The sequence below is a fragment of the Diabrotica undecimpunctata genome, chromosome 3 (assembly GCF_040954645.1).
Source record: "Diabrotica undecimpunctata isolate CICGRU chromosome 3, icDiaUnde3, whole genome shotgun sequence".
In the NCBI taxonomy this organism is placed as follows: Eukaryota; Metazoa; Arthropoda; class Insecta; order Coleoptera; family Chrysomelidae; genus Diabrotica; species Diabrotica undecimpunctata.
In genome coordinates, this window is record NC_092805.1 from 19050605 (window position 1) to 19068888 (window position 18284).

At 33.1% G+C, this 18284-nt stretch overlaps 1 protein-coding gene across 3 annotated transcripts in view; it reads left to right on the plus strand.

Annotated features, from left to right (window-relative positions):
* The window catches only part of LOC140436514 (very long chain fatty acid elongase AAEL008004-like), a 227647-nt gene that overhangs the window by 150796 nt on the left and 58567 nt on the right, over positions 1-18284 (plus strand). The window contains exon 1 of one of the 3 annotated variants that reach the window (XM_072525390.1): positions 4159-4230. The exons of the other annotated variants lie outside the window; for them this stretch is intronic. The gene's annotated coding sequence lies outside the window, so the exon portion shown is untranslated. Of the gene's footprint in view, positions 1-4158; positions 4231-18284 lie in introns of those variants that run through there. 3 annotated transcript variants of the gene reach the window in all.

Below are 18284 nucleotides of genomic sequence, written 5' to 3' on the forward strand. Positions count from 1 at the left end.
GAGCTAACAAACTTGGCAGGTATGCATGAAGAGTGTGTGTGCGCCAATCACGTCTAAAAGTTTCATCATTCAACAATCCAACAAGTTCACAGAGTGGTAAAACATATACCTAACAATTTTAAAGCCAAGAGGTACTGTTTAAGAGGCGTTTCTGGACGTTAGGCAGGCATTTGACAAGGTGTGGCATTTACATTGTTATTAAGTGATATTTATCGGGTAGGTGTTATTTTATTAAATCAAGATGCAACTTCTACACTCTATTCTATCAAAGCTGGCGTACCACAGGGTAGCGTGCTGAGTCCTAACTTGTTTCTCTTGTTTACCGCAGATATACCTACAACTCTTCAGGAACCACTAGAGGAGAGACTACCTACAGAAGAAATGATGCTAGGAACATTTACCGATGATACTGCAATCCTAGCCTCACATCCTGACACTATTTATGCCTCGCATCTCCTTCAAGTATGTCTAAACAGAACCTTGGCTTTTGGAATGGAAAATTAAAGTTAACGAAGGAAAATCTATTTATGTTACATAAACAACACGAAAAGGAACCTTCCCCTGTAACTTTGAATAATTATCAATTAAGTTCAACCAACAGACAGATAACAAAAATAGAGCATACCCAAAGACAAATCAAGCTAGATGCACAAGAAGAGCAAAGGAGGAATACCGGACCTTAAGAAGGGAAGAAAAAAGATTACCTACCAGAAAAAAAGGCAATTTGAAGAAAAGTAGTTAGAAAACATAGAATGGCTAAGAAATCAAAACGAAACTCGAATGTTCTATAGAAATATAAACAAAAGAAGTAAAGAGCTTAAGCCAAGAATAGGGAGCCGTAAGGATGAAGAAGGAAATATCATAAGTGATACGGTCTCAATCTTGAACCGATGGGTTGAATTTTTCGATGCAAAATTTAACGGCCATTATACCGATGGATACGTATGGATCGTATAGATACAGAGGAAACCAATACAAACTTCATATGCTACGGACCAGATGAAGACGTAACAAAAAACCAAAAGAATGAGTTCTGGGACAAATTACAAGAAGTGATAAATGATTGTTCAGAGAAAATTGTGATCACAGGAGACATGAACAGTAGAGTGGGGAAAGAAGAAGAAAATGGAACAATGTCATCGGACCTTATAGGGAGGAAAAAATAAACAAAAATGGAAAATTATTACTCGAATTCTGTGTAGACAATAACCTGGTGATTATGAACACACACTTCCAACATAAAAGGATACACAAGATCACAAGAGAAGTCAAATCACTTACGATCGCAAAAACAAGACGACCTAGAAAGGTATGCCGAACAACGAAAAAAAGTAAAGATAATCCTAAGGGAGCGGAAACGAAAGTATATGGATGATAAAATAAAGCGTATTGAAGAACATTACAAGAACAATGAAATAAAAAAATTTTACAAAGAGGTAAAATACATTAAAACTGGGCATCAGGGAAGAACGATGAATGTAAAAAAATAAGCAAGGAAACCTGATAGTGGACGAAGACCAAATATGTGAAAGGTGGAAAGAATATTTTGAAGAGATGCTAAATGACGGAGTGACTACTCAAAATACCAAAGCCCAAAATACCAAGAGAAGAAATTGAAGAAGTAATAAAAGATATGAAAAATCAAAAAAGCCCCGGGGAGAGCGGCATTGTGGCAGAGAACATAAAATATGGAGGAGAGGCCTTAATAAACCAACTTGGTGAGTTAATACTAAAAGTATGGGATGCCGAAGAAATGCCTCAAGAATGGAATAAATCGATTATAATTCCTATACACAAAAAGGGAAATAGAACTGAATGCGCAAACTATAGAGGAATATCCTTAGAGGTAATATATAAAGTGCTCGCTATACTAATTAAAAAACGATTAGAAATATATATAGAGAAGAATCTATGAGAATACCAGGGAGGATTTTGGAAAGGAAGACCGATCAAATTTTTATGCTAAAACAAATCCTGATCAATTGCTAGATCAATAGACAGAAACAAATTAATAGAAACGCTAAAAGAATTCCAAGTGCCCGAAAAAATAGTAAGATTGGTAAAAATGACAATTAGACAAACTATTTGTGCTGTGAAATGCAACGGTACAGTCTCAGAAGAATTCGAAGTAAAAAAAGGTGTTCGCCAAGGAGATACGTTGTCTACATTGCTATTCAATATAGTTCTAGAAAAAATTGTAAGGGTTAGTGGGATAAATAGGTCCGGAACTATTGTATACAAGGAGAACCAATGCTTAGCATATGCTGATGATGTGGTTCTCATTGCAAGAAATGGAAAAGAACTATCAAATATAGAAAAAGGACTGATTCGGGAAAGCTCTAAAATGGGACTGAAAGTTAATATTAATAAATCGAAGTACATGGAGATCTCAAGCAAAAAAGGAATAAACACCAGGGGATCCTTTAAATTGGAGGTGGAGGATGGATCAGTTGTAGAATTCGAGAAGGTGAATGAATATGTGTACTTAGGTACTCTTATTCATCAGACATGTAAGGAAGAAACCGAAATCAACCTGAGACTGACCAAGACCAACAGGTGTGCTGGAGCCATGAGCAAAATAATTAATGCCGGAGATATATCTCGTAATACAAAAATAATAAGAGTATACAAAACTATAATTAGACCCACAATGCAATACGCTGCCGAGACATGGACTATGAACAAAATCATACAGAACACATTGCAAGTATGGGAAAGAAAGATACTTCGGAGAATGTTTGGTGGAAAAGTAGTAGAGGGAGAATGGAGAAGACGAACTAATGCAGAAGTGTACCATTTGTATGCTAACCATACAATAACAAAAGTGGTGAAAAAACGTAGACTAGAATGGCTCGGTCATCTAGAAAGAATGCAAGGTAATAGACTAGTCAAGAATATTGCTTGGAGAGTACCTGAGGGCAAAAAAAGAGAGGAAGATCAAGAAAGAAACGGAGAGATGTAGTGATAGAAGATGTCAGAGAGATGGGAATCAGAGATTGGAAGCTGATAGCTAAGAACAGAAAACGATGGAAATTATCCATCCAGCAATGGGCCTAAAAGGCCTGTTAACGCTGTACATACATACATACATGTCATGTCACAATATAAATAAGTCACTTATAAAAAATAACTAAGAAATAATACAAGAACACATAATATATCATATACAGTAAAAAATAGAAATATAAAAAAAAAACAATTTAGTTAGGGCAAAATAGTTTTCATAAAAACGACCACACTAGGAGCTCAAACAAACAAATTTCTGTATACTATAGAAACAGTGTTCCAACAAGACGTGTTTTGCTAATTTATAAAATTGTTTAGAATTAATTGCCTTAATATCAATATTTTTGTTTAGGTTTAAAAAACAATGATACAGATTATAATACACACAATCTGGAATATGGTATGATATGACTTTTATTTCTTGTATTGTACTGATGTTGATCAGCATCAGCAGAGCTTTCAAATATATTGAAGGTAAAGGAAGAACGCCATACTTTTTAAACAAGGGTTTGCAGCTGGCGAGGTATTCTGCTGGTCAATAATTCGGATTGCTGCTTTTCGAAAATTTTATATGCACAGGACGAGTTTCCTCAAAGAATTACGCAATGTCAGGATACTATGAACCATTCCAAAATAAACTGACGTAAGAATATCTCAACTCACAGAAGTAGCCAATCTGCGTATGGCAAAAATCTGCGAGGCGAGTTTCTTACACAATCCTTCAATACGGTGCGACCAGTTCAACCCTGTATCCATAGTAAAACCTAGTAACTTTACTGGTTCAGATAGTTTAACCTAACCATAGGCAACACACTAAATTTTTGGGTTTTGATACATCAACACTGGCGCAGCTTATTGTATCAACACTATTGTGTCATATAACACAGTAAGCCATTGACACTACTTGAAAGTTTGAAACCTTCCCTAATGCGTGTGTCGTCAATAGAAAGTTATTGCAAACACAGATTTTATTCTTTTATTTTGACGAATGACATTAAATATTTTTGTATATATAAAAATAATCTATACTGTACACTATAAATTGTATTTGTTACCTTTAATAGGATTCTATAATAAAAATTAAAATAAGTTCATTGAAAAGAGTAAAACGTTGAATTTAATTATTTTCTCATTTAATGAATAGGTAAAGATAGTTCAAACACTCCTGACCATAGAGCTGCGCGAAGGCAGATCAAATTCACGTAAAGGCAGAAAGGTTCTATTGTAAGTGAAATTATTTTATTACCCCAAACATTTATTTAAACTTAAGGTTTTAGATAACGATCAATGTGAATTTTGTACAGAAGAAGGAAACCTATATCATATATTTTTCAGTTGCCCTAGAAATATTATAACTTCATCCAGATTAATAAATAATTTACATAAACACAATATATTAGCCCCTTGGAACCTTCAGTACCTATTATCATTAGACTCGAGAACAGTGTATGATTTATTAGTTATGTTTTTAAAAGATAGTAAAATAACCATGTAAATAATTACACATTAGTTAATAACGTAACCTTTGTCTCTAACCCAATTGTTTAAATTCCTTTCTTACCGTGGCCTAGTGTTGTATGTAAAAAAAAAAATGCCTTGATGGGCCCCTAGGCGAGAAGAGAGTGACCCTGTTTACCTGTTTACTGTTTTGTAAATACATTTATTTTAATATAAACTCAGACAATCTTTTTTTTACCATGTTGAGTCTGGCTGAATGACTAAAAGTCTATGCCAAAAAAAAAAAAAAATAATTGCCTAGTACAATGCGTTTTGCATGCAAGTGGGGACTAAACCAAATTTCGTCTACTGCGCCGTGGTCAGGAGTGCTTGCACTATCTTCTACCATAACCCATAATATTCGTCGTACAATATGAAAGTGCAATTATTAGAAGTGGCTATTTTAGGAGTTGTTAACTACTTTTGCATATTATGGGTACATAAAATAAGGAATTTATGGACAATGGATTATTAGGAAATAGTGGATATCCAGTTCTCAACTACCATTGTATCTTCAGACAGCAGTTCGAAGTGCTGTATAATATACCACAAATTGCACCAAGAATTGTGAATGACAGAGCTTTTGATATTTTAAAGAGATTTACCATTTTAACATGTGGAATGAGATGTAAGTTACCTTTTGTTCAAAGAATAATACCTAACAAGTTGTTCAGTTTTACATAACAATAGAGAAAACATGGAAATACTGGCAAATGAGGGTGCTGTTGATATTTAGGTGTAGTATTTTTGATTAAAAACTTTTCATTTATAAATACTAATCTATAAGCCATTCGAATTTCAAAAATTAATTCTTTGTTTTATTGTGTTAACCTGTTTATATTGTTAATCCTTTATGTTGGATATCTGTTAAATGTAATACCTAAGTACTCTATTCCACAATATCTGAAGCACGATATTTGGGCATAAAAATTTATTGAAATTAGATACCTATACACTTATTAGACACCTTATAGATTTGTAATGAAAATGTCAAAAATATTAAATTTAATAAATGAGTTACAAGGATATTCTAAGATTTCTGATCTGTGATTATTAAACACTTTAAAATTATTTAGTAATTACTTATATTTAAATTTATTTTTACAAACTTTTGTAATATCTCAAGCTTCAATAAAAATGTTCTTTTTAAAATTGATTTGGGTCAAATCATTAATAATCTATATCTAAGTATAAAATTTTATTTGGGATCAATTCAAGTGAGTGGCCCATAAAAAATAATCTAAATAAAGAGACTGGTTATATTTATCCTTACAAGACGACAATGTTTTGCTAAACCATCGAAATAAGGACAGATATTGTAAAAACAGATAAAGAAGCTGTAACATATGTTTTGCATTTATTTAATAGTGGTGCGAGACTCTGACCGAGAGTTGATCTTTTCACAAATAAAACCTTGCGAACAAAGGACACAAAGCAAAGGAACACACTGTCTCTCTTTGTTGTATCTTGTATCATGGCAGTATTGCCCTGTATTGCAGTGAATTGCATTGCTCGGGAACACTCGGGGTGTTACGACGGTGTTACTGTGCCATGACACTTTATTGTCGCGGTGTCAATACACATGACGCACCGTAAAGTAGCAGCACAAAAGTGTCATACCACACAGTGTTACACATGACTAGTTTAACCCATCTATCGGAACTAAATACTATTGTCTGGGTTTTTTGCTCGTTTAACTTAGGTTTGTTACAGTTAAACCAGGATTTAGATTTTTGTAATATTTCCTGACTGCAATAAGTTTTACCTCCACATAATAAGGTTATGTCATCTGCAAAAAGAACACAGTTGGTGTTTTCCAACGCACTTGGTAAATCATTTATATATATCAAGAATAGCAGAGGTCCCAAAACTGATCCTTGTGGTACTCCGGTTGAAACTGGTAGAGGATTAGATTCTTGATTATTAAATGCAACAATCTGTGTTCTTTCTGTAAGATATGATTTTACAAGGTCGTGTATGGTACCCCTTATTTCATAGTACTCCAATTTTATCGATAGTGTTTGAATATCCACACAATCAAAAGCTTTTGTAAGGTCACACATTAATCTATTAGTAGGTTCACCTGCATCAAGACCGCGAGCAATATGTTCTATTACTTCTAATAAAGCATTAGTTGTTGAGTATTTTTTTCTAAAACCAAATTGAGAGCTAGATATAATTGATTTGTTATCCAACTATATAATTTGTTATACGATCTTTAATTAAGATTTAAAAAATTCTACTTAATATTATGGTAATAGGTCTGTAATTATCTGGAGCGTTTTTATTTCCTTTTTTATGAAGTGAAATTACTTTTGATATTTTGAATACATTAGGTCAGTAATCCTCGTTAATACATTTGTTAAATATTATTGTGAGAGGTTCAATAATTATATCTAGAGATGCCTTAATAATGTTACTGTTAAAACTATAGTAGTCAACACATGAGCAATTTTTTAATTTGTGTAGGCATTCTTTCACATAAGATTCTACTATTGGGGCCATAAAGGACGAACTCGTCCCTCTAGATAGTAGTTTATGTCATGCTCAGAGTTTCCTATTGATTTCGATATAATATCTGCTATATTCTTAAAGTATTGGTTAATCTCTTCCGGGAATTAAGTTCAGATTGGACGTTGTATTTTCCTTATAGGTTTCTTTTTTAACAATACTCCATATTGTCTTACTTTTGTTAGTCTCTTCTTTGTCAACCATTTTCCATCCACTCCTTAATGTAGGTCTCTGCCAATTGCTTCCACCTTTCTCTATCTTGCGCCAATCTAATCCACTGTTTACCTGCCACTGCTCCTATGTCATCTACCCATCTTTTTTGAGGTCTTCCCATGCTTCTTGTTGTCGTCCTTGGTCTCCATTCTAGAATTCCCCGTGTCCACCTGTTGTCGTTATATCGGGCTACGTGACCTGCCCAGCGCCATTTCATTTTTGTAATTTCTTCCACAATATCCCTAATCTTAGTTCTACGTCTTATCTCGGTGTTTCGAATCTTGTCTCTCAGTGATATTCCAAGCATGATTCGTTCCATTGCTCTTTGCGTTGTTTCTAATTTTTTAGCAGATTTTTTGGTAAGGGCTACTGTCTCCAAGCCGTGGGTACACACTGGTAGTATGCATGTGTTATAGACCTTTTTCTTTAAGTTTACAGGAATGGAGGTGTTTTTCAAGATATATGCTAGTTTGCCGAAAGCGCCCCATGCCAGTTGTGTTCTTCTTTTAATTTCAGCATCTTGATTTGGTTTTCCTAGTTTGATAACATGACCTAGATATACATAATGTTCAACATTTTCTATGGTATGATTTTGTATTGTTATATTTGTCTGGTCTCGGCTCAGTATTTTTGTTTTACTGTAGTTCATTTTTAATCCTACCGCTCCTTGAACTGCATTTAATTGTTGTAACTTTTGTTAGTGGATTTGTTCATTATGTTAGCTTAAGCAATACGTTTTTCAGCTTTTATTGCTTGCTTGTATTTTTTTCGCATTTGACAATATTTAATCCCAGCTGCCAGAGATATGTGTTTTCCTATAAGTTGCTTTACAATCATCGTAGAGTTGTTTTCTTAAATTTCGTAACTGTCATATATATTAAAAATTCAAAAATACCTTAATGATTCACTTCGCCACGCTTATGAATTTTATCAGTTCAACAATAAATATGTTTAATAATATCTTTAACAGACTTTGCTACATGCCATTATCGTAATTATTCGGTTGGTGTGCGAATTGCAGTGCTATTTATTCTCGATTTTTTTTGGTATGTAAAAAATTATCTTTCTGCCCTATATTAAAAAAAATATATTAATCTAACAATAAATGTATTAGTATTTGGGACAAATACAGGTTCTATTTTCTAGTAATTGATTTTGCTATAAATTAAAATTGAATTAAATTTTTCTGAATAGTTTGTCTTCTGCATTTCTGCCAGCTAAACTTCGAAATTTAGCAGACCCCGACCTTCCAGATGAGTACTTTAACATTCTCGAATCAATCCCCCTAAGGGGAATTGTATCGCTGGCAATAACCTGCAATTGATAAAAATGATGATCTAAGAGCAGTTCCTAAAACCCACTTGGAGCAAAAGAGTAACAGTATAACCGTTTGACCTTCTGAGCCATAACTTTGAGCTAACCACCCTCATATATGAGCGTCTTACCACAATTTCCATCACAACACAATATGCGTTTTTGACATCTACCTTGAAGAACGAGGCTTCATAACGTGTTCTGCCAGTGTTGACTGACCTTTCAGTAGACGCAATTTAATATTGTGCATCAGTAGTCGCACACGGTTATAAAAATAGTCCTCTGGATGCATTTTGTTTATATTTCAATAAAATAATCTATTAATTGTAGTTTTTTTTATCATTATTTATTATTATTGAAATATTTTGTTTATAACATGTTTATTTACGTAGCACAAAAATAGTCCACAATCTTTGTAATAGTTTGATTTATTCTCTTTTTTACTATACAAATTACAATTAATTTAAAATTTGAACATAACATATCACTCTTGAAGAACTATCTTAAACAAAAATAAAACATTATTTCACTAAGACTTCTCATAAAAAAATATAAGAGATGGCAAAAAACATAATAAAATTAAGCCGGAATATTGTTACAGTCATTGCAAATTGGATTTACATGTTACATGATACTTTTTACAAATCGAACAAAAATATTTCGTTTTCCGATTCTTTTTCCATCCACAGTCACCACACCTCCCAATTGCTCCCGGAGTTCTTTAAACTGGCACGACATCTTCATCCAAATGACAGATCTCCTTTAGTCGAATCCTTATTGTCTTGGGTATATAGACAATTTGGCTTCGATTCTTCTGGTGGTTTTACATAAGGCTAAATGCTAAAATTGTCAAAACTTCACGTTGGGTCTTTGTGGAATTTGGAATGTTACAATTGTAAATAACAAAGGAATTTATTGCTGTAACATTTAACAGGCTGTACAAAACAACAATAGGCCATCTTCTACTACAACGTGCCTCATCATATTGTGCGCATAATGTATCTACAGTATCAACACTGCTTTTTGTGCTGTTATATTCTAATAAGATTTCCGGTTTTACGTCGTCCCCATAATGCATAGAGGAATATAACAGAACGGTTTTGTTTGTTTTTTGGTTTTTATAACACTATATTGTTCCAACCGCAGGCAAGTTTACTACACTAAATTATGACATTTTGACACTAATGAGATTTATAAAATTTTAAAATTCAAAATTTATATCGACGATTTTTTGTATTTTCTGCATTATTCCTTAAATTTTTAGATTTTTCGTTTGAATTTATATAAAAAACAGTTCATTTCAGAACTATTTAGCAACGTTTTAGTGTTATTAAGATAAAAATATGGATTGAATGTTAGTGGTAATTATCCTTCTCCACCTAAAAAACGCCGAGTAGATTTGGGTCATTTATCATCAAATGAAAAACAATGCATTATAAACATGTACAAACAAATAAAAATTGAAAATCCTGGAATGAAAATAACAGCCAGGTAGTAAAAATAAAACAGGCAACAGGTTAGTTTTGCAGAATAGTTATTGTTAAAATCAAGACTTACTAAAGTAATGTGCTAATTTTATTATATTTTATATATAATGTGTTATGAATTCAACTATTTACAGAATTGTTGTTCAACAACAATATCCATAATCTCTCTTCTATGACCTGAAAGAGCTACATTTATGTAGGGCCTGAATAGTGAACATAAGTCTATACCTGTACATTTGAAAAATGGGCAATCCCATTGTTCAACTTTTTCACATGCGAAAAATCATGTCATTTTTTCGCTGTATTATTAACTATCCTTCTACCACAATTTTACAATCATTACCTTAGTCCAACCGTCGATAACTCTTCCTATTCCAGTTCCACCTCCCCTCCTTTAGAAATACAGACAGTTGTAAGATAGCAAACAAGAAAGACTATCTTGCCTGTTACCTATCGCTTGGTACAGACGTACGGCTCTCTTGCCTGTTGTCTATCGATGAGAACGGACGCTCTCTCTCCCCTGTTGACTGTCGTTTGGTGACAAGGGTTTCTCTCTACTGTTGACTGCCGCTAACTAATTATCTTTCTCCTGCTTTTAGTTATGCGAATAATACCGCAAATACCATTTTAAATCGTGATATTTTGGGCATTGAATCATCGGAATTTATCTGGACTTCAACATTTTTTAAGATTGGGATTGGTAAGGATCCGAAAAAAGAAAGCGCGGAATTTCCTGCGAATAGCATATTTGGTGTCATCTTCAAGCTGGTTGCGTTTTCTACCTCTGGTTTCAACGTTTTCAAGAGATACATTATTCGATTTGAATTCATTTCGTTTAAAATTTTTTAGAATTCTGTATACAGTTCTCGTCGACACTTTAGTCAAATCACTACACAGAGTAACTACATCTTTGACCAACGTACTTTTATTACTTTCACGGAGTCCACAATACACGTTGTATATAATAGTTTTTTCTCTCATTGAAAAATTTGGCCACCGTTTACTTTGACTGCTCTCACTGTTCATATTGCTCACAACACTAAAATACGTGCTTAATGCTTCGATAATCTAATGAAATAATTAGACCGATTTCAGAATTTTATCCCACACCTAAATATGTAATAAAATTTTACGACTTACTGTCTTCGCTGTCGAAAAAACTACTGTGTAAAAAATGTAAAATATTTACAATGTGTTTTTGTGGGTTTTAGGGAGGTTTAACTATTACCTACTAACCTAAAATTATTTATTTTAATTAAACCAAATTTCAATAATAATCATATTCCTACATTAACGTGATACATATTTATAAATAGGTATTTCTTCAATACAAGTAGCTTTCTCCTAACTTCTTATGAAATTTTTCGTACGCCATTGGAAGTCCTACAATAGCGCTGAAACGTCACTATTACTTCTAAGAATTTACTGCCTAGAATTCTGAATTCTTTATTTATGGCCCATTTTGTTCTATTTTCTAATGTTTTTCTTTTGTTCCGTATCGCTCCCCTTTAAGTTTTCTTCTACATGATCTTCTTCTCCCGATTCCTCTTCATCATCATACTCATCACCTGTAGAAACTTCTACAAAAAGTGCTAACACTCTTTTTCATAATCCATAATACCTGAAAAATAAAGTTTAATTATAAAGCAATTACTTTCAATTCACAAAATTCTATTACTTCTCTAGACGCACACAGTTCACTGCACCGGTTTTGCACATTACAAACTTACATTTCAAGCATCAACACTGCAATGATACACAGTCAACAAATGCACAATATATTGCTAATAAAGCAATATACTGTGATAAGTATACCTATCAAAAGAAGGTACAGAGCCGGAGAAACTTGAAAGCTTCCGATTGGCTTTAGAATTCCGGTCTTCTAGACAAGCTGCGTCTACTGAAGGGTTCAAACAGCGGTACCCAAACAGTCGATCGCGATCGACAGGTCGATCACGACAGCTTCTGGAGGCGATCGCAAAAGAATTTTAAGATATTCAGGTCCTAATTGAAATATTCCAGGCTTCCGATGCAATGTCATAGAATAATCGAACACACATAGAAGCGACGCAACGGTCCAAAAGCGTGTACCATTTTTGTATACGCATGCCCGATTCTGGTTGTTTAACTGTCAAAAACACGTGCTTATTCTGTAATTCTGGTTGTTTTCGATAGTCCGTAGGCGTCTATGGTAAATACTCGACACAACAAGTGCATTTGACCATTTATATAATTTATTTATAGTTAAAAGGTTATAGTTATAGTTTATAGTTAAATATATAAGTTTATAGTTATAGTTTATAGTTAAAAGTTTAATTTATATTTAAAATGTCTGGATATATTTGTGCGATTCGCGGATGTTCATCTGTGACAGGAAAAGGAATAAGTTTATTTAGATTTCCTAAGAATAATAACAGGTAATTACTATTGCTTTGTAATTATTATTAGTTATTACATAATAGTATTGGTTTGACTTTCGAACAGTAAGCCGACGCCGACGTGTCTGTCCGAGCTATAAAAAATAAACTTTGGTCTGCCAAGGGATAGTTCAAAATGAAAACATTAAATTTGGTGTCAGTGCTATTTCTTTTATTGAAAGACGCAAGTCTCCGAAGGCTCAGGTCAAAAAATCAACAGATGGTTGCCGGGTGTCAGCGCGCTCGAAGACAACAATACGAATATAGTATTTTTAGGAAATAAAAATATATAGAGGGTTTTATACACGAGAATATTTTTGAATTAAGAGCGTAGGCGCAAAATTTCGGGCAAATGTTTTTTAAATGTATTCATTTTTTTCGAATCCTGAAAAAACTAATAAGTATTTTTGAAAAGTTTAAACGCAGAATGAAAGACCACATTATTACTGAGGGCCAAAAGTCCCCGAAAACTTCTATAATGTTTATTTTAATAAGTTACAGGGGTGAAAAAAAAAGAGAAAATTTAGTGTGATTTTTAATTTCAAATATCTCGTTCAAAAAAACTTTTTGTTTATTCTAAGGGACTTTCGGCCCTCGGTAATAATGTAATCTTTCATTCTGTGTTTAAATTTTTCAAAAATATTTGTTAGTTTTCTCAGGATTCCAAAAAAATGTTAAAAAGCATTGGCCCGAAATTTTGCACCTACGCTCTTAAACGAAACTACTACGAAAATTACTAAAATGCTCAAAATAAAAATTGTTGGAAACATAATTAGACCGATAGTTGGGAAAATCTTAAAATTACAACAGAACAAGACTTCAAAATTGCAAAAACATGGTTGCAAATAAACAAACTTACATTAAATTATGAAAAAACTAAATAGGTACTCATCTACTTTTTGCTATATACAAAAGTTGTCTGCCAATTTTTAATTCGTTAAATATAAATAAAAAAGATCAAATACAGTAGACTCCCTCTATAACGAGAACTGAACTGGCAGACTAATTACCTCGTTATAAGCCGATCTCGTTATATCAAACAGCAATAATACTGTGCAAACATATAAATATGTAGTTTTCTAAAACAGTAACTTCCTATAGTGAAGCCATTCGGAGCAATATAAAATGCTAAATATTGTTTGAATGGCGTTTTTGAAAAAAAGTTGTTTACTTTTATTGTCAATGATATACGTTAAAACAAAAAATCTGTATTCTGTAAATCTGTATTAAGCATATTTTCAAGGGTAACATAACTATTGCTTCTGCAATTGGAAGAAGTCTGTCATTTTTGACTGCTTTAAATTGTCCAGTATTCTATCTATCATATTTTCTAAAGATGTGAAACAGTTGTATGCTTCTTCATTTGCGTTTTGTCTTTGGATAAAGTTTCTTATAACATTTAAAGCACTTTCTACATATTGTCTATTAGGACCTTCTTATTATTAGGTGCAAATGGTCAACCCCCTATACTGACACTTGTGAATCATAAATTGTAAATTTCCGAAGAAGTTTAATGCGGGCGGCAGTTAAAAAGGGTATTTATTTATAGCCACGGCCGGGCCAAAAACTTAAAAAAAAAACACGTTTTTCGATCTTATTTTCTCTCGTTATAACCAAATTTGCGTCGCTATAGAGGGTTATAGTTCAATAGAAATTTCACAGGACATCTAATGTACCTCGTTATAAGCGAAACCTCGTAATAACCGTGTTCGTTATAGAGGGAGTATACTGTATATGGATCGAAGTACATAAAATATTTAAGAGTTTTAAATGGGAATTACAAATAAAAAATATTAAAACTTTATTTGTTGCATATCTCAATATTTACTGACATTTTTGTGACTTAGTCAGGAGAAACTGTAAATTTATTAAGATTAGATATTGACAAAAGTTAAATATTTCATTACATTCAATATACTTAGAATATACTAATACTCTTATAGTTGTAAGTAATAAAGTATTATTTATAAATACAGAAAAAGTTCTTTGTTTAAAATATGTTCTGTTAAAAATTTGTAGTGCCAAAGTGTGGATAGAAGCTTGCAGACGAGAAGATTTGTTATGCAAAATGGATTCACTTTATAATAATTATAGGATTTGTGAACTGCATTTTGAAGATAATGTTATTGTAAAAGGAAATAGAAGAAAAACATTGGCGCATGACGCAGTACCTTCAATGATCTTTGTTATTTATATTTAACGAATTAAAAATTGGCAGACAACTTTTGTATATAGCAAAAAGTAGATGACTACCTATTTAGTTTTTCCATAATTTAATGTAAGTTTGTTTATTTGCAACCATGTTTTTGCAATTTTGAAGTCTTGTTCTGTTGTAATTTTAAGATTTTTAGTAATTTCTTTGTTTCGCTTAAGAGCGTAGGCGCAAAATTTCGGGCCAATGCTTTTTAAATACAATCATTTTTTTCGAATCCTGAGAAAACTAACAAATATTTTTGAAAAATTTAAACACAGAATGAAAGATTACATTATTACCGAGGGCCGAAAGTCCCTTAGAATAAACAAAAAGTTTTTTTGAATGAGATATTTGAAATTAAAAATCACACTAAATTTTCTCTTTTTTTTTTCACCCCTGTAACTTATTAAAATAAACATTATAGAAGTTTTCAGGGACTTTCGGCCCTCAGTAATAATGTAGTCTTTCATTCTGCGTTTAAATTTTTCAAAAATACTTATTAGTTTTTTCAGGATTCGAAAAAAATGAATGCAATGAATGCGTCTCTTTTTTGTATAACAAGCTGCGGTGACGTAAAAGTAAAATAGAAATATTTAAAACACGAAATAAGTACGGAAGAATATCTCACATTAGGCTTAGAGATTACATGCTTGATTAGATTTACAGATTAGATTAGATATATATTTACAATACAAGTATTTTCGGAAATCTACTTATTTTAGTATCTAAGCTTCAGTCTAGTTGTAGTAGTCGGTAGTAGTAGTAGATCGCTTGTCTTTAAATATTTTGTGATAGATCGCAGACACTACAAGTCTGAGCACACCTGGGTTAAAAGACCATTCTTCCAATTAATTTAAAAATTACTGCAAGGTTTGTTATCATAGTAGTGTTGTTTTCTTTAATTTAGACAAAAAGATTTTCACAAATAGTATTCAATAGTATAAGTAGATTATTTATAATTTTATTTATGGCTATTAAGCATAATGTTAGGAAGTTCATTGCTAGGAATAATTTGTAAAATTTTAAGGTTATTTAATCATTGTTCAAGAACACTTTAGATATCTGGGTAGCTGGATTAACTGCAGGGTTGAAAGTGACGAAGAAATTTCGACCAGAATAGAACTCGCACGGAAAAACTTTATTAACTGGCGTTCTGCATTATGCAGTAGAAGTCTGTCATTGACCACACGTCTAAGAGTATTGAAGTGCTACGTAGAATCCCGTGGACAGCACACATGTAACGAACGCGTGCTAGAGACCGTGCACAAAGAGCGAGAATTGATCAACATCATCAAAATGAGAAAGGTCCAATACTTCGGTCATATAATGAGAGGACCTAAATATCGCTTACTCCGGTTAATCATTCAGGGCAAAATCGAAGGAAAACGTTGGGTCGGAAGAAAACAACTGTCCTGGCTGCGTAACATTAGACAATTGACAGGTCGAACGGTCGAGGAACTGTTTCATCTAGCTGCCGACCGAGAATCATTTCATCAGCTTGTCAATATGACGATAGCCAACGCTTGAATACAAGCACGGCACACAAAGAAGAAGAATCATTGTTCATTTTCTTCTAGTAATTTTTCGCGCTAATATAGTTTTATACCAGAAATGATAACCGATTTGTATAGATGTTCTCCAAAATCTTCTTTTGCCCTACTTCAAACAAATTTTTTCAGCAAACCCACTCGAGACAAACTTTCTAAGAAATAAAAATACGACGTTAAAACTTCTGTTCCATGTTCGATTCGTTGTAAAATTTAATAACATTTGCTGATAGGGAAAGGCCAGCTATTTATTGATTTAATGGAATTCGACGGACACAATGCCTAAAAGATAAGCCAACACAAACGTCTGATATTGACAAAGTATATTTGAGTTATTTCCGTTCATACTTATTGACTCGCGCGAGTAAGACCTATTCATATTATTGGATAATTACTAAAAGATATAATGAATAAAGGAAACTTTTACAATAAGTGAAAGAATAAAGATTTCAGTTGAACAATTGAAAACTGTTCGTTGTTTTTAATAACAAATACACTGACAAAAAGTAAAGAATGTATTAATATTCATTCGTTTATCAACAAATCATTTTTTTTTGGAAAAAAAAAGTTTCAAAAGTTTTTTAATTATAGGAGGAATCAAAAATAACTATAGTCTTTTGATATCTTATAGTATTGTATAGTGGATAGAGTGTTGCCAGTGTCTTTACGAAAGTATATTATACATTTTATAACTAATTTTTTGTCGATTTGAGTTGTCTGAATGGCTCAGCTGGCTAGCATACTTTCTTCGCTGCGAGTAGTGATGTTCATGGTTTAAAACCAAGCGCAACCGTCAAACAACGCTGAGGTCTCGCGCGTGTTTACACAGTTGGGGTGTTTTTCAATTTCGATGGCTTCACGGATAATTCTCGATTTTAAGAAGCGGATAGGAGCGATGGTTTTTGCTTTTTTAAAATCTATTTTATAACCTGTCTGAATATGATGTTGGGCTAGGGCTGAAGTAGTATCGGAATGTTTTACAGATAGAATGTTCGTAAATACGGTTGTGGATTCGTCGGTTTGTCTGTCCTATGTATGTTCGTGAGCAACTATAACAAGGTATCTCGTAGATACCATGGTCTACATTGGAAGAGACTGGACAATTTGGAGTGAGTAGTGAAGATGGTTTTGATATTTAAAGGGCTAAGAGGTCTACTGATCTTGTCAGTAACACCATTGATAAATGGTTGCAAGATATGGGGTTGACCGGGAGGCAAGGTTCTTTTTTTGGATGGAATAGGGTTTTAGATGTTTGTGAATGCTCCTATTGATTTGGGTTTTGTGGTAGCCATTCTGTAAGAGTGTTTGCCTTATTAGATTGATTTCGGATGATCTGTGATTTTCGGTACAAGGAATATAAAATTGTGGGTGTCTCTGAATAAGAACATTAAGGAATGGCAAAGACGCTTCAGATTCAACTTCCATCGGTAATTAAATACTGGGATGTATTCCATTCAGGTGGGAGAGGAAGAGATTTAATGTGTCTTTACCATGGGACCAAATGACAAAGGTGACATCAACGGACCGTAATGGTGGGTTTGAGATTTGACGAGGACAGGGCTGTTGTTTTGAAATGTTCCATGTATATATCAGCTATTACGGAAGAGAGGGGGGATCCCATTGGGGCACCTTTGAATTGACGATAGAAATGATTTTGAAATGAAAAGTATATATTAGACATGCAGTGTTTCATAAGAGATAATGTGTCTTGGAGGATTTGATGTTAGGAGTACAAGATGGAAATGTTTTCATCAATAGGAATGTTGGTGAATAAAGAAACAATGTCAAAACTAACTAGTATATCTCAAGGTGAAATAGAAATGTTTTTTATATATTTAAATAGAAAAGATCAATAAAATGGAAAGGACTAGGAATTTTTGTCAAAGGACTAGGCGTTTTCGGCTAATGGTTGTAAGGATAAAGCGAGATGTTTTGCCAATTTCTGAGTGGGGCAGTTGTACGCACTGACTATGGGTTTTAGGGGGACATTGGGCTTATGGATTTTTGGATGGCCGTATATTCTTGAAATTTGGCATGATTTTTCCCTGGATATAAGAGATTTTTATGGTGTCTGAAGGTAGAGTGGATTTATTTATGT